Here is a 17,601-nt window from a genome sequence, read left to right on the forward strand (position 1 = left end):
TATATATATATATATATAAGTAATATTATTATTATAAAAGGGGGTTTTTACCGTTTAATGACCGGTTTGTCGATTTTAAAACTTTTGTCGCAGTTAAAACCTAATGTAAAATATTAAAAATAAATATATCTTAATTTAAAGCGTAAAGTAAATAACGATAATTAAAGTGCGATAATTTAAAGTGCGATAAATAAAATGACGATAAATAAAATAGCGATAATTAAAACGTACGATAATTAAAAGTGCGATAAATAAAATGACAGTAAATAAAAATGAGATGAAATATGAAATAAATGAATTACGCTTATTTAAACTTCCATAATCATGATGTTTGATGTGTTGATTTTAATTTATTACCATGGGTTAATTGTCCTTTGTCCTGGATTATTCGATATGTCCATACAGTTTTGTCCATAATAGTCCATCAGTCATAAATATAAAATGCGAGAATCTTCGTCAAATTATCCTTATACCCAAAGTCAAATATTCCAACTAATTGGGGATTCGAACTGTAACAAGGTCTTAATACTTTGTTTAATGAATACACCAGGTTATCGACTGCGTGTAATCCAAGATTTTATTACTTTGTTAACAATTACACCAATTACCCTTGTATGTAATTCACTCCTGTTTTAACAAGTCTATTGATTATTAATCCATCCCCGTGTCCGGTCAATTGAAAGATAATTCGTATTTATAGATATTCCGCCCACCGTACCCGTTTAAGCGTATGTGGTTATAAATAGATACGTCAAATTGTAATCTTTATATTAAATTAACGAGGTATCGTTTAGTTAATATAAAGCTCATTAATAGCCTATAGTCTAATTTCCACAAGTGTCGTTCTTTTATCCAAACCCCAATTATGGTACAAAGCCCAATTACCCCGTCTTTAATATTTTAGCCCAACATCACGATTACTTCGATTTAAATAAGCATAATAATAACTTAGCTACAAGACATTAATTTAAAAAAGTTGAACATAACTTACAATGATTAATAATAGCGTAGCTTTACACAGACAGAATTTCGACTTACACACTTACAACATTCGCTAACATACCCTTATTATTATTAATCTTAAATTAAAATTAAAATTATAAATTATATATATATATATATATATATATATATATATATATATATATATATATATATATATATATATATATATATATATATATATATATACATATATATATATATATCGTGAGAGATGGAGAGGATAGAAAAAGATGTGTTATTTTCGGCCAAAACACGCGAAATTTATAGGACCTGAGCTGATACAGTGCACCATGCGATCGCATGGTTTTTGGTCTTCCTGGCCATGCGATCGCATGGCCTTCTTTTTTCCAGCTCACATACTTTTGTTTTTTATTTGCCGACAGTTTTAATAAATAAATATAATATATATATAATTTTAAGAATTATTTATATATTATATTATATTTATGTGCATAGTTGACTTGTAATTTTTAGTCCGTTGCGTCGCGCGTTGAGAGTTGACTCTGGTCCCGGTTCCGGATTTTCGAACGTCCTTGCGTACTATTTAATATCTTGTACTTTGCGTTTTGCGGCTCGTTCTCTTGTAACTTTTAGACGTTTCTCATCAATAATTTGAACCTCTTGGATTGTACTTTGTACTTTTGAGCTTTTTGGTCGTTTGCGTCTTCAATTCGTCAAATCTGTCTTTTGTGTTCACCTTTTATTATTTAAACGAATATCACTTGTAAATAGAACAATTGCAACTAAAAGCTTGTCTTTCTTGAGGGATAATGCTATGAAATATATGTTCGTTTTTAGCATTATCAAATGTTCCCACACTTGAGCGTTGCTTATCCTCAAGCAATATAGTCTTGAAATAAAAATACTAGAATCACTTCTTTATTCTTCACACTTTGTACATCAGTGATTTCGATTTGGCGGTATGAACAATGATAGTAACGTTGTGGTTTACAGTCCCACATGACTATGAAAATTTAGATCCTTTAGGAAATTGGATCTTTATGAAAACATTTGATCTTTTAAAAATTCATTCTAGCTTTTACCCTAGATAAGTTTTCCGGAATAATCCTTCATCGGTGTTTGCAAATTGTTTTTGTGAGTTTGGTGGGTTTCAAATTTGAAAATTTTAGCTCAAAACTTACGGTTTTGTGTCACCCACTTGCTAACCTTGTATTGAAAAAGCAACACATCCAATATACTTGCTCCGTATATTACCTTTCGGTAAACTACCGTCCGGTTGTAAAGGAAAGCGTTGAACAAGCAACTGTTGAGGCAATGTCCCATGACATGCTTTTGATTATGGTCTATAACGTGTCGGATGCAATTACTATCCTTTGTAGGAGCAATAGTAAAGATCACCCTATAATTTTTCGGTCTGGCACAAGGTCCTGTCTTCGACCATGCTATGCAACTACCGTTCTTACGGTTGACACCCAATTTGGTTCAGGTGACCTAATGAATTCCAGGTGAATTCCTTGGATTTTACGTTCAATGGTAATGAACGCATTAAAAATGGGTTTTCAGAAAACAAATCGGTTTGTAATTTTGATCAAAATATTTTCTCGTTCAAGCTCGAGTTTAGATATCATTGAATTCCATGAGTTTGTAATTCTCAATCTTTAAGGTCAATCTCAAGGATTGAGTAATATCAGTCTTAAAAGCTGATTTTTGATCTTTAAGGAGATTATCCTTTCTGGGGATCTGATTCATTAGTCTTATAAGCTAATTTGCACGGTGCCCCCCATTGTACGAGACAGATCCTCTCATGGTTAGGATAAGTCTGACCACTTGGCGACCCTGTTTGATGTTGAGGTCCGTGGATTTCCAGCTGATTTTCGAGAAAACTTTTCAAGATTTTTCGTAGACACTACAACTGGTCTGGACGACAACTTCCTGACCTAAATCAAGAAGCGCATGTCTTTTTCTCTCGGAAAACTTTACTTCCTTTTAAATCAAGTGGCACATTTCTTTCAAATATATAAGAAATCGGGTAAAACTGATAAAATTGTCCAAAACAAAAGTATCTTCAATTATTTGTACAAAAATATGTGACATATGTTCTAAATAACTTGGTAAATTTTTCCCACACTTGGCTTTTATTTTTCTTTCTTTGCCTTTTTATTTTCCTCTATTCTATTTTAAATGAATTCTAACATTTTGGGTTGTTTCTCAATTTATGTCCTTTCCAAGGTAACAATAATTTCGGTGTTAACACATAGTTTTATCGTTCATAAATATGTATAAACATGATTTTGAGTTCATTTATTTGAAAATTTTGAAAAATTTTACTAGAATTGGTAGCCAGTATATAAGACTAGGGCTGTTCTTTATTATCAGAGAGCACTAGATTCTAATACAACTACTGCGTTACTAGTATTTTTAATGGTCACCACGTGTTTAATATTTAAAATTTTAAAAATCCGAAAGAATTTATCCCCTTCCCACACTTAAGATCTTGTAATGCCCTCATTTGCAAGAAATCAGTACAATTTAAATTATTGAGGGTGATTAGCGTAGAAAAATGATTAAATTTTACCAAAGTTTCCAAATATATTGGTGTTTGTTTGTTGAATGATAAATTGTGCACATCATTTGTTCATTCCGTCTTGTTGTTACATCACATTTGTTTTTCGTTTTGTCGTCAAAATTAGTAGCTTTTGCTGAACTTAATGCCAGTCTTTGAAAGTTCGCTGTTGTGACAACCCGTAAATTTCCGGCAAAATTTAAATAAAAATCTTTATATGATTTTATTTAACCTCGACTAATTCCGACGATTCACGAACAATTATTTGTAAATAATTACGCATTAATTTGATATATTAATATTATTATTATTAATATCCTTTTTAAATAAGATATCAATAATTAATATCTTTATTATCAGTATTATTATTATGAATAAAAAAAATATTGACAAATATTCTTGGTAAAGTAGTAAATCAATTTGTTTATTTTAAAAATATATATATATATAAAAAATCCTTAAAATAAATGATTTTTTTAATAAAATAAATAAATAAATAAATAAATTACTTTTTAATTAAAAATTACAATGAAAAATTACTTTTATTATTTTATTTTGTGCATTATCCCATGACCTAACATTTAATACTTTTGAATTTTAAAATCCCATTAAAAATTAAAATATTTCTTTTTCTTTTAATTATTTTATTCTTTTTACCTAATTTTTTCAAGTATAAATACCCCTTATTTCTCATTCAAACTCACACCAAAATTTCTCCCATTCTCTCTTTGAAGAATTACTACTAGTAAGTATTTTTTTCTTACTTTTTACTTTTTACTATTTACTTCGGTTTATTATTTTTTTTACTGAAACATGTAAATAATGTTATAAATTATATGCAATTAAAATAAAAATAAATAACATGTTATAATTAGTAATATATGTTACTAAAAATTATAAAAGTATTTTTATGAATTAATATATAGGAGTTATAATTAAAATCGAATTAATGAATATATATGTATATACGCACCTAACGTGAAGGTTATAATTAAAGATAGCGTACAAAGACTACAAACATCACCGCTACTTGTGGCCTAGGGTGATCCTTGTTACCATTATGGGACGCTTGTGGATCTCGAATGCCAAGACTTAGATTCTGGTCAAGAGATCCTGGGCCGCTCGGTAACAATAGATCATTCGAGTGACTTGCATGTTAGCGACGAAGTTTGGGCGAGATTGTACAACATCTTTGTTAAGAATTATGACCCGAACATTCTTAAACTAGAAGCTTACTATAAGTGGAAGTTTTTCATAAATAGTAGGTTTCCAAAAATAGAAACTTTTGAAAATAGGAACTTTTCTCGAAAACCGTCACTGTCAATATAGTTGCTATATTAATAAACAAACTTTATGTCAAGTTAGACATTAACTAATCAAACGTTATACCTCAAGGTTGATATCCAGATCACTTACTTGCTTTACTTTCCTTCTTGCGTGGAATAATTCAACTACTATTTAATGTGAGTTTCATATGATCCCTTTTACTCTTTATATTTTTGGGCTGAGAATACATGCACAACTTTTATAACTATTTTACATGTATCAACTATTAAACTGTGATATATTGGGCTATGACCAGCAAGTCCCCAACCGACAAGTATAAACGATAACTTGTTACGGGGAAAACTTGAAAGTCTAGTCTAAATACAAGTACCAACTATTAAACTGTGATATGTTGGGCTATGACCAGCAAGTCCCTAACCGACAAGTATAAACGATAACTTATTACGGGGAAAACTTGAAAGTCTAGTCTAAATATCAGTACCAACTGTTAAAACTATGCTATACCCGGCTATGTCCGACTAAGTCCCTACAGTGATATTTTTAATTACTGCGGCATTCTTAATTATTGGGGATAGGCCTATCGGGAGTAACGTCCCCGATACATTTGACTAAGTCTTTGTATTAGTTGATAATGAAATTAAACGAAAAGGACAGAACAACTTGTCACGGGGCAAACAACGTTTAGTCTAAATATCACGCACTGGCATAACTTTTGATCCTGCGGGAGATCAACTTGACTGGATCTGAGTGATCTACTTATGAAAACAAATCTTGTGGTCTAACACTATTACTGAAATCATTATTTATGATAAACCTATGAACCCACTCAACCTCGTGTTGACTTTTTAAGCATGTTTATTCTCAGGTACTTAAGTATTGCTTCCGCTGTATATCTGCGGCTTTGATGATGATTGCTTGCTTGCTATACTTGGAGTCTTCATTACATATCATATCAATTAAAGACATTTAATGTTCTAAATACAATGTAATCTATTTATCTTCCGCTGCAAAACTCAATAAAACGTCTCATATAGAGTCGTTCTCGTTTATACAACTGTGATTTGATATAATTAGTCACAAATACCTCAGGCCCTATTTGGGGGTGTGACAGATTGGTATCAGAGCAATTTGTTGTAGAGAACCAGGATTGCATTTTATGTGTGCCTTATACAATTAGGTACCTTAGCAATGTAGGACTACAACTATCCTTGACCATAGTGCCTTTAATTGTTGCCTTTAACTGTTAAATGCTACCCTATACTTTAGAAACTTTACTTATCTTAGAATGCCAAGCCAATCTAAGAACTCTACTCATTCTCCTAAGTACTATCCAATTCCGCCACTATATTTAAATGCGACACCATGATTTATGAAATTCTCGACATTCCTTTATCATCTATCATGGTTTTGTGTATTACATATGTATTACATGAAATATTATCAATGATTCTTGAAATCTCTACTATTCATATTCATTACTTTCAAAATCTTTGATTTTCTCGTTATTTTTGATCATTGAATTTTCTTGACGGATGGCGTCTACGAAACTCTAGAATGGAAGGGTTTGGATTACCGATTTAAAGGATCCTATAGCTTAAGCCCCTAGACCTAAATAGGCCATTACGGATTGAAAGTCTTTAGTCGAAAGATTATCAGATTACATACTTATCATTTTATGATCTCGACACGTCATACTGCCATTATTGGAATATAGACACATCATATCTTATTATATTTTATCATATCTATCCCAGTAAACTTTGTCTACCACTTTTCCTAAATTTCCTCCGTAAATCACGGAAATCTTTTTGCTATAAATACGTATTCAAGGAGACGAATATATCATTCAGTATTCAATACCCATTTCATATCAAACCCTATTCCAAACACATAATATGAATTTCTCGAACTCCTCGAGCTCCAACGACAGCGTAACTGGAACAAACGAACCAATCAGCCATCATCTATTCTGGATGAATTGGGGATGGGTTCGTAGCCGACTCAATCAATGGAGGCAAGAAGAAGGTGATACCTTCCACCAACCGAATTCACCTCTTAGCGAAGAACCTGAAGCGCTTACCGGTGAACCAGTCCGAAACACCATTTTCTCTCTTCTTTCCAGGGTATCCCGTCACGAATATATAATATCGAAGATTCTAGATCTTATTCACCCCCTTGTTCTAACTGCCAATCATCCCGGAATAGTAGAAGAAGTCAATGAGCTTTGCGCTCGAGTGGTGGCTCTGGAGAATATGGTGCGAACTCTACAAGCTGTAGTGACCCAAACTTTTCCATGTTTATATATATATTAAATGAAATTGTTATTTACATGATTAAGTGTTTCCAACATGTTAAGCAATCAAACTTGTTAAGACTTGATTAATTGAAATAGGTTTCATATAGACAATTGACCACCCAAGTTGACCGGTGATTCACGAACGTTAAAACTTGTAAAAACTATACGATGACATATATATGGTTATATATATAGTTAACATGATTTTATTATAATTATGTATCTCATTAGGTATTTTAACAATGAGTTATATACATAAAAATGAGACTATTAATTTAAGAAACTCGAAAACGATATATATAACGATTATCGTTATAACAACTTCTTACTAGGTACATATGAATCATATTAAGATATTGATACACTTGGTTAATTATGTTAAATGATAAGTAAATATATTATTAAGTGTATTAATAATGAAATACATATGTAAAAATAAGACTACTAACTTAATGATTTCGAAACGAGACATATATGTAACGATTATCGTTGTTACGGCATTTAACTGTATATATATCATACTAAGATATATTATATATCATAATATCATGATAATATAACAATTTAACATCTCATTTGTTATAATAAACAATGGGTTAACAACATTCAACAAGATCGTTAACCTAAAGATTTCAAAACAATATTTACATGTAACGACTAACGATGACTTAACGACTCGGTTAAAATGTATATACATGTAGTGTTTTAATATGTATTCATACACTTTTGAAAGACTTCAAGACACTTATCAAAATACTTCTACTTAACAAAAATTCTTACAATTACATCCTCGTTCAGTTTCATCAACAATTCTACTCGTATGCACCCGTATTCGTACTCGTACAATACACAGCTTTTAAATGTATGTACTATTAGTATATACACTCCAATGATCAGCTCTTAGCAGCCCATGTGAGTCACCTAACACATGTGGGAACCATCATTTGGCAACTAGCATGAAATATCTCATAAAATTACAAAAATATCAGTAATCATTCATGACTTATTTACATGAAAACAAAATTACATATTCTTTATATCTAATCCATACACCAATGACCAAAAACACCTACAAACACTTTCATTCTTCAATTTTCTTCATCTAATTGATCTCTCTCAAGTTCTATCTTCAAGTTCTAAGTGTTCTTCATAAATTCCAAAAGTTCTAGTTTCATAAAATCAAGAATACTTCCAAGATTGCAAGTTTAATTCCAAGTAATCATCCAAGATCAAGAAACCTTTGTTACTTATAGTAGGTTATCTTTCTAATACAAGGTAATAATCATATTCAAACTCTAATTCAATTTCTATAACTATAACAATCTTATTTCGAGTGGAAATCTTACTTGAAATTGTTTTCGTGTCATGATTCTGCTTCAAGAACTTTCAAGCCATCCAAGAATCCTTTGAAGCTAGATCTATTTTTCTCATTTCCAGTAGGTTTATCCAAGGAACTTGAGGTAGTAATGATGTTCATAACATCATTCGATTCATACATATAAAGCTATCTTATTCGAAGGTTTAAACTTGTAATCACTAGAACATAGTTTAGTTAATTCTAAACTTGTTCGCAAATAAAAGTTAAACCTTCTAACTTGACTTTTAAAATCAACTAAACACATTTTCTATATCTATATGATATGCTAACTTAATGATTTAAAACCTGGAAACACGAAAAACACCGTAAAACCGGATTTACGCCGTCGTAGTAACACCGCGGGCTGTTTTGGGTTAGTTAATTAAAAACTATGATAAACTTTGATTTAAAAGTTGTTATTCTGGGAAAATTATTTTTATTATGAACATGAAACTATATCCAAAAATTATGGTTAAACTCAAAGTGGAAGTATGTTTTCTAAAATGGTCATCTAGACGTCGTTCTTTCGACTGAAATGACTACCTTTACAAAAATGACTTGTAACTTATTTTTCCGACTATAAACCTATACTTTTCTATTTAGATTCATAAAATATAGTTCAATATGAAACCATAGCAATTTGATTCACTCAAAACGGATTTAAAATGAAGAAGTTATGGGTAAAACAAGATTGGATAATTTTTCTCATTTTAGCTACGTGAAAATTGGTAACAAATCTATTCCAACCATAACTTAATCATCTTGTATTGTATATTATGTAATCTTGAGATACCATAGACACGTATACAATGTTTCGACCTATCATGTCGACACATCTCTATATATTTCGGAACAACCATAGACACTCAATATGTGAATGTTGGAGTTAGCTATACAGGGTTGAGGTTGATTCCAAAATATATATAGTTTGAGTTGTGATCAATACTGAGATACGTATACACTGGGTCGTGGATTGATTCAAGATAATATTTATCGATTTATTTCTGTACATCTAACTGTGGACAACTAGTTGTAGGTTACTAACGAGGACAGCTGACTTAATAAACTTAAAACATCAAAATATATTAAAAGTGTTGTAAATATATTTTGAACATACTTTGATATATATGTATATATTGTTATAGGTTCGTGAATCAACCAGTGGCTAAGTCTTACTTCCCGACGAAGTAAAAATCTGTGAAAGTGAGTTATAGTCCCACTTTTAAAATCTAATATTTTTAGGATGAGAATACATGCAGGTTTTATAAATGATTTACAAAATAGACACAAGTACGTGAAACTACATTCTATGGTTGAATTATCGAAATTGAATATGCCCCTTTTTATTAAGTCTGGTAATCTAAGAATTAGGGAACAGAAACCCTAATTGACGCGAATCCTAAAGATAGATCTATTGGGCCTAACAAACCCCATCCAAAGTACCGGATGCTTTAGTACTTCGAAATTTATATCATATCCGAAGGGTGTCCCGGAATGATGGGGATATTCTTATATATGCATCTTGTTAATGTCGGTTACCAGGTGTTCACCATATGAATGATTTTTATCTCTATGTATGGGATGTGTATTGAAATATGAAATCTTGTGGTCTATTGTTACGATTTGATATATATAGGTTAAACCTATAACTCACCAACATTTTTGTTGACGTTTAAAGCATGTTTATTCTCAGGTGAATACTAAGAGCTTCCGCTGTTGCATACTAAAATAAGGACAAGATTTGGAGTTCATGTTTGTATGATATTGTGTAAAAACTGCATTCAAGAAACTGATTTCGATGTAACATATTTGTATTGTAAACCATTATGTAATGGTCGTGTATAAACAGGATATTTTAGATTATCATTATTTGATAATCTACGTAAAGCTTTTTAAACCTTTATTTATGAAATAAAGGTTATGGTTTGTTTTAAAAATGAATGCAGTCTTTGAAAAACGTCTCATATAGAGGTCAAAACCTCGCAACGAAATCAATTAATATGGAACGTTTTTAATCAATAAGAACGGGACATTTTAGTTGGTATCCGAGCGTTGGTCTTAGAGAACCAGAATTTTGCATTAGTGTGTCTTATCGAGTTTGTTAGGATGCATTAGTGAGTCTGGACTTCGACCGTGTTTACTTGAAAAATGATTGCTTAACAAATTTTGTTGGAAACTATATATTTTTAACATGTGAATATTATGTGATATATTAATCTCTTAACGCGTTTGATATTATGTGATAGATGTCTACCTCTAGAACAAGTCCCATTGACTCATCTAATAATAATGAAGAGTCAAATGTAAATTGAAATGATTCGTGGACTGATTCACAAGTTCCTGAAGAGGAACCGGAAGAAGAGTCGGAACCGGAAGAAGAATCAGAACCGGAAGAGGAGGAACCGGAGGAGGAAATAGAACCGGTGGGGGAAATAATAAAACGGTTAAGTAAAAGAAAATCCTCAACCAACTGACCAAGGTTAATTATGGTCAATGGTGTTTCCGCTAAGGAAGCAAAATATTGGGAGGATTACCAATTCTCCGATGAATCGGATTCCGACGAGAATTCCGATGATGTTATAGAAATTACCTCAACTGAATTTAAAAAGGCAAAAGAAAATAATAAGGGAAAGGGCATAAAAATAGAGAAATCTAATTCCAACCCTGATGAACTTTATATGTATCGTCAACCCCCGAAGCCCTTAAGTTGTAACAATGACCCGGGAACCTCTAAACCACCAGGTTTTTCTAAACCAATGTGGAAAACGACGGCTCGTATTAGGGGAACATCATATATCCCTAGAAACTTGGCAAAACGAACCAAAACCGAAGAAGAAGAAATGAGCAAGTCAGAATAAGATAGTTGTATTCGTGTGGTGTAATATATGTAATATAGTGTGCTTATGCTTTATGATATATGTAAAAATTGCTTGTATTAATAAGTAATTTTTTTTATGAATCTAACTCTTGTCTATTTTACAGTTTAAAAACACAAAATGGATAGACAACCCAATATTTTAAGAGACCTACCCGGAGACATGATTGATGAAATCTTGTCTAGAGTCGGTCAGAATTCCTCGGCACAACTATTTAAGGCGAAATCAGTTTGTAAGACATTCGAAGAACGTTCCAAGAATGACTTAGTTTATAAGAGACTTTCGTTTGAAAGATAGGGGATATCACATTGGGAAACCCATAAGTTACGATGTGTTTACTTTGACGCATATATTGCGGGGAACCCAAATGCTATTTTATGCAACGGGTTAAGAAATTATTTTGACTCAATGTATCCGAATATAGGACTTCATGATTTAGAAAAAGCGGCTAACATGCAACATAAAGAAGCATGCTATGCTTACGGGTTAGTAATGTTCGCTTCTCACCAAAGTGAGAAAAAAGAACATCGGGCTACAGCTATTAAACAAAACGTTCCCACAAGTGACGGAGTCGGTAATTGGGGTAAGAAATGAGGTTTTTAGGTTATTACGAGACAGTTGGTCATTACGTAACCCTCCTCCCTTTGACGACGTTACAACACGCTGTCTTATCAACGGCCATAACGATTATGTTCCACAAGATCAAGGATGGGAAGTAGTCCTAGTAAAACCAGAATGCATGACTTGTTTCTGGATGTATGAATTACGTGTCTTTATTGCCTTTGCTGAACGACTTGTATACTAGCTAGAATTATCTTCACAACTATCTTGTATCAAAGTTATTGTGTGCTATATTTCATGCTTTATGTAAAATAAGCGGTATTGTAAGTTTGTAAAATATTGTATAAAAGTTTGAACGCGAAATATTATTATAATCAGTTTTTCATATAGAATTGTAGTAGTTGAATTGTATATTAGCTACTACGTATGAACTTAATGGGTAGGTACTACCCGAATTTAAACTTATAAAACGCTAATATGAAGAAAAAGCTTTTATAAATGAGTTCATATTATGCTACGAAATACTATTAACTACTCTTAATATTCTGTATGATTAACTTGTTCCATTTGACTATTTTGAAGGAAATGGCACCGACTACTCGACACACCGTGAATATGAATGAAGAGGAATTCCGTACTTTTCTAGCTTCAAACATAGCCGCAGTACAGGCTGCGCTACATACCAACAATAACCTTGGATCTAGCAGTACAGGAAATCGTGTATGATGCACCTACAAAGAATTCACTGCCTGCAAACCTTTGGAATTTGATGGAACCGAAGGACCAATCGGATTGAAACGGTGGACCGAGAAGGTCGAATAGGTGTTTGCCATAAGTAAGTGTACTGAAGAGGACAAAGTGAAGTACGCTACGCATACCTTCACAGGTTCTGCGTTAACATGGTGGAATACCTATCTAGAACAAGTGGGACAAGATGATGCGTACGCACTACCGTGGTCAGCATTCAAGCACTTGATGAACGAGAAGTACCGTCCCAGAACTGAGGTCAATAAGCTCAAGACAGAACTTAGAGGGTTACGAACCCAAGGATTTGATATTACCACGTACGAAAGACGATTCACAGAATTGTGCCTATTGTGTCCGGGAGCGTTCGAAGATGAGGAAGAGAAGATCGACGTGTTTGTGAAAGGATTACCGGAAAGAATCCAAGAAGATATAAGTTCACACGAGCCCGCCTCCATACAACAGGCATGTATAATGGCTCACAAAATAGTGAACCAGATTGAGGAAAGAATTAAAGAACAGATGGCTGAAGAGGCCAATGTGAAGCAAGTCAAAAGAAAGTGGGAGGAAAACGGTGATAAGAATCACCAATACAACAACAACAGCAATTACAATAATAATCGCAACAATTATCCCAACAATCGCAACATCAATCACAACTACAACAAACGGCCCAACAACAACAACAACAACAGCAACTAAACAATCATCCCAACAACAATAACAACCGCAACAACAACAACAACAAACAGAAGCAGCTATGCCAAAGGTGTGAAAAGTATCACTCGGGGTTCTGCACTAAATTTTGCAACAAGTGTAAAAGAAATGGTCATAGCGCGGCGAAGTGTGAGGTCTATGGACCAGGGGTTAACAGAACGAAAGGAACAAATGGTGTCAGAACGAGTAATGGCGGAGCAAGTAGTGTCGGAGCAAGTTATGTCAATGTAGTTTGTTATAAATGTGGAAAACCAGGCCACATTATTAGAAATTGCCCGAACCAGGAGAACACAAATGGACAAGGCTGCGGAAGAGTTTTCAATATTAATGCGGCAGAGGCACAGGAAGACCCGGAGCTTGTTACGGGTACGTTTCTTATTGACAATAAATCTGCTTACGTTTTATTTGATTCGGGTGCGGATAGAAGCTATATGAGTAGAGATTTTTGTGCTAAATTAAGTTGTCCATTGACGCCATTGGATAGTAAATTTTTACTCGAATTAGCAAACGGTAAATTAATTTCAGCAGATAATATATGCTGGAATCGAGAAATTAAACTGGGTAGCGAAATAATTAAGATTGATTTGATACCAGTAGAGTTAGGGTGTTTTGATGTAATAGTTGGCATGGACTGGCTGAAGAAGGTGAAAGCAGAGATCGTATGTTATAAAAATGCAATTCGCATTGTACGAGAAGAAGGAGAACCCTTAATGGTGTACGGAGAAAAGGGCAACATGAAGCTACATCTTATTAGTAATTTGAAGGCACAAAAACTAATAAGAAAAGGTTGCTATGCTGTTCTAGCACACGTCAAGAAAGTACAAACTGAAGAAAAGAGCATCAATGATGTTTCCGTCGCAAAAGAATTTCCCGATGTATTTCCGAAAGAATTACCGGGACTACCTCCACATCGATCTGTTGAATTTCAAATAGATCTTGTACCAGGAGCTGCACCAATAGCTCGTGCTCCTTATAGACTCGCACCCAGCGAGATGAAAGAACTGCAAAGCTAACTGCAATAACTATTAGAACGTGGTTTCATTCGACCAAGCACATCACCATGAGGAGCTCCTGTTTTGTTTGTTAAGAAGAAGGATGGTACATTTAGGTTGTGTATTGACTACAGAGAGTTGAACAAACTTACCATCAAAAACCGTTATCCACTACCGAGAATTGACGACTTATTTGATCAACTACAAGGCTCGTCAGTTTATTCGAAGATCGATTTACGTTCTGGATATCATCAACTGCGAGTAAAGGAGGATGATATTCCAAAAACTGCTTTTAGGACGCGTTATGGTCATTACGAGTTTATGGTTATGCCGTTTGGATTGACTAACGCACCAGCTGTGTTCATGGACCTTATGAACCGAGTGTGTGGGCCATATCTTGACAAGTTTGTCATTGTTTTCATCGATGACATACTTATTTACTCAAAGAATGATCAAGAGCACGAAGAACATTTGAGAAAAGTGCTAGAAGTATTGAGGAAAGAAAAACTGTACGCTAAGTTTTCAAAGTGTGCATTTTGGTTGGAAGAAGTTCAATTCCTCGGTCACATAGTGAACAAAAAAGGTATTAAGGTGGATCCGGCAAAGATAGAAACTGTTGAAAAGTGGGAAACCCCAAAAACTCCGAAACACATACGCCAATTTTTAGGACTAGCTGGTTACTACAGAAGGTTCATCCAAGACTTTTCCAGAATAGCAAAACCCTTGACTGCATTAACGCATAAAGGGAAGAAATTTGAATGGAAGGATGAACAAGAGAAAGCGTTTCAGTTATTGAAGAAAAAGCTAACTACGGCACCTATATTGTCATTGCCTGAAGGGAATGATGATTTTGTGATTTATTGTGACGCATCAAAGCAAGGTCTCGGTTGTGTATTAATGCAACGAACGAAGGTGATTGCTTATGCGTCTAGACAATTGAAGATTCACGAACAAAATTATACGACGCATGATTTGGAATTAGGCGCGGTTGTTTTTTGCATTAAAGACTTGGAGGCACTACTTATATGGGGTCAAAAGTATTATATATACCGACCACAAAAGTCTTCAACACATATTTAATCAGAAACAACTGAATATGAGGCAGCGTAGGTGGATTGAATTGTTGAATGATTACGACTTTGAGATTTGTTACCACTCGGGAAAGGCAAATGTGGTAGCCGATGCCTTGAGCAGAAAGGACAGAGAACCCATTCGAGTAAAATCTATGAATATAATGATTCACACTAACCTTACTACTCAAATAAAGGAGGCGCAACAAGGAGTTTTAAAAGAGGGAAATTTAAAGGATGAAATACCCAAAGGATCAGAGAAGCATCTTAATATTCGAGAAGACGGAACCCGGTATAGGGCTGAAAGGATTTGGGTACCAAAATTTGGAGATATGAGAGAAATGGTACTTAGAGAAGCTCATAAAACCAGATACTCAATACATCCTGGAACGGGGAAGATGTACAAGGATCTCAAGAAACATTTTTGGTGGCCGGGTATGAAAGCCGATGTTGCTAGATACGTAGGAGAATGTTTGACGTGTTCTAAGATCAAAGCTGAACATCAGAAACCATCAGGTCTACTACAACAACCTGAAATCCCAGAATGGAAATGGGAAAACATTACCATGGATTTCATTACTAAATTGCCAAGGACTGCAAGTGGTTATGATACTATTTAGGTAATAGTTGATCGACTCACCAAGTCAGCACACTTCCTACTAATAAGAGAAGATGACAAGATGGAGAAGTTAGCACGACTGTATTTGAAGGAAGTCGTCTCCAGACATGGAATACCAATCTCTATTATCTCTGATAGGGATGGCAGATTTATTTCAAGATTCTGGCAGACATTACAGCAAGCATTAGGAACTCGTCTAGACATGAGTACTGCCTATCATCCACAAACTGATGGGCAGAGCGAAAGGACGATACAAACGCTTGAAGACATGCTACGAGCATGTGTTATTGATTTCGGAAACAGTTGGGATAGACATTGATGTGCAGCGGGGTAGTATATAAAATAGTTTATATTTTACTAGGAAAAACTATTCAATACGATACAATTTTAGACAAGATATTTATTTATTTATAGAATGGATATACTTAAACCTTGCTACAACACTTATAGGCAGTGTACCTAATCGTACAGTAGTGTAGTTTTTAGTAAGTCCGGTTCGTTCCACAGGGAAATCTTTAAACAAAGCTCAACGCTATATTAGTTTACTTTATTAAAAATACAAATATATATATAAGTAATATTATTATTATAAAGGGGGGTTTTTACCGTTTAATGACCGGTTTGTCGATTTTAAGATTTTAGTCGCAGTTAAAACCTAATGTAAAATATAAATTAAATACAAGACTTAAATTAAAGCGTAAAGTAAATAACGATAATGAAATTGCGAATAATAAAAATGCGATAAAATAAAATTTGCGATAATTAAAAAGTACGATAATTAAAAGTGCGATTAAATAACAATAAATAAAAGTGCGATAATTAGAAGTGCAATTAAATATAAAATAAAGGAAATTAAATATGAAATAAAAGAATTATGCTTATTTAAACTTCCGTAATCATGATGTTTGACGTGTTGATTTTAGTTTTATGCCCATGGGTTAATTGTCCTTTGTCCTGGATTATTTAATATGTCCGTCTGGTTTTTGTCCATAACAGTCCATCAGTCATAAATATAAATTGCAAGTGTCCTTGTCAAATTATTATTATACCCGAAGATAAATATTCCAACTAATTGGGGATTCGAATTGTAACAAGGTTTTAATACTTTGTTTAATGAATACACCAGGTTATCGACTGCGTGTAAACCAAGGTTTTACTACTTTGTTAACAATTACACCAATTACCCTTGAATGTAATTTCACCCCTGTTTTAATTATTCTAGTGGCTATTAATCCATTCCCGTGTCCGGTTAAATGAACGATTATTCGTACATATAAATACCCCGCCCATCGTGTCCGATCGAGTGTATATGGTAATTTATAGGGACGCCCAATTGTAAATCTTTATATTAACATTAACAAACTTTCATTTAGTTAAACAAATATAAAGCCCATTAATAGCCCATAGTCTAATTTCCACAAGTGTCGTTCTTTTGTCCAAACCCCAATTATGGTACAAAGCCCAATTACCCAATTTTAGTAATTAGCCCAACATCATGATTACTTCGTTTTAAATAAGCATAATAATAACTTAGCTACGAGACATTAATATAA

This window comes from Rutidosis leptorrhynchoides, chromosome 9 (genome assembly GCF_046630445.1).
Source record: "Rutidosis leptorrhynchoides isolate AG116_Rl617_1_P2 chromosome 9, CSIRO_AGI_Rlap_v1, whole genome shotgun sequence".
In the NCBI taxonomy this organism is placed as follows: Eukaryota; Viridiplantae; Streptophyta; class Magnoliopsida; order Asterales; family Asteraceae; genus Rutidosis; species Rutidosis leptorrhynchoides.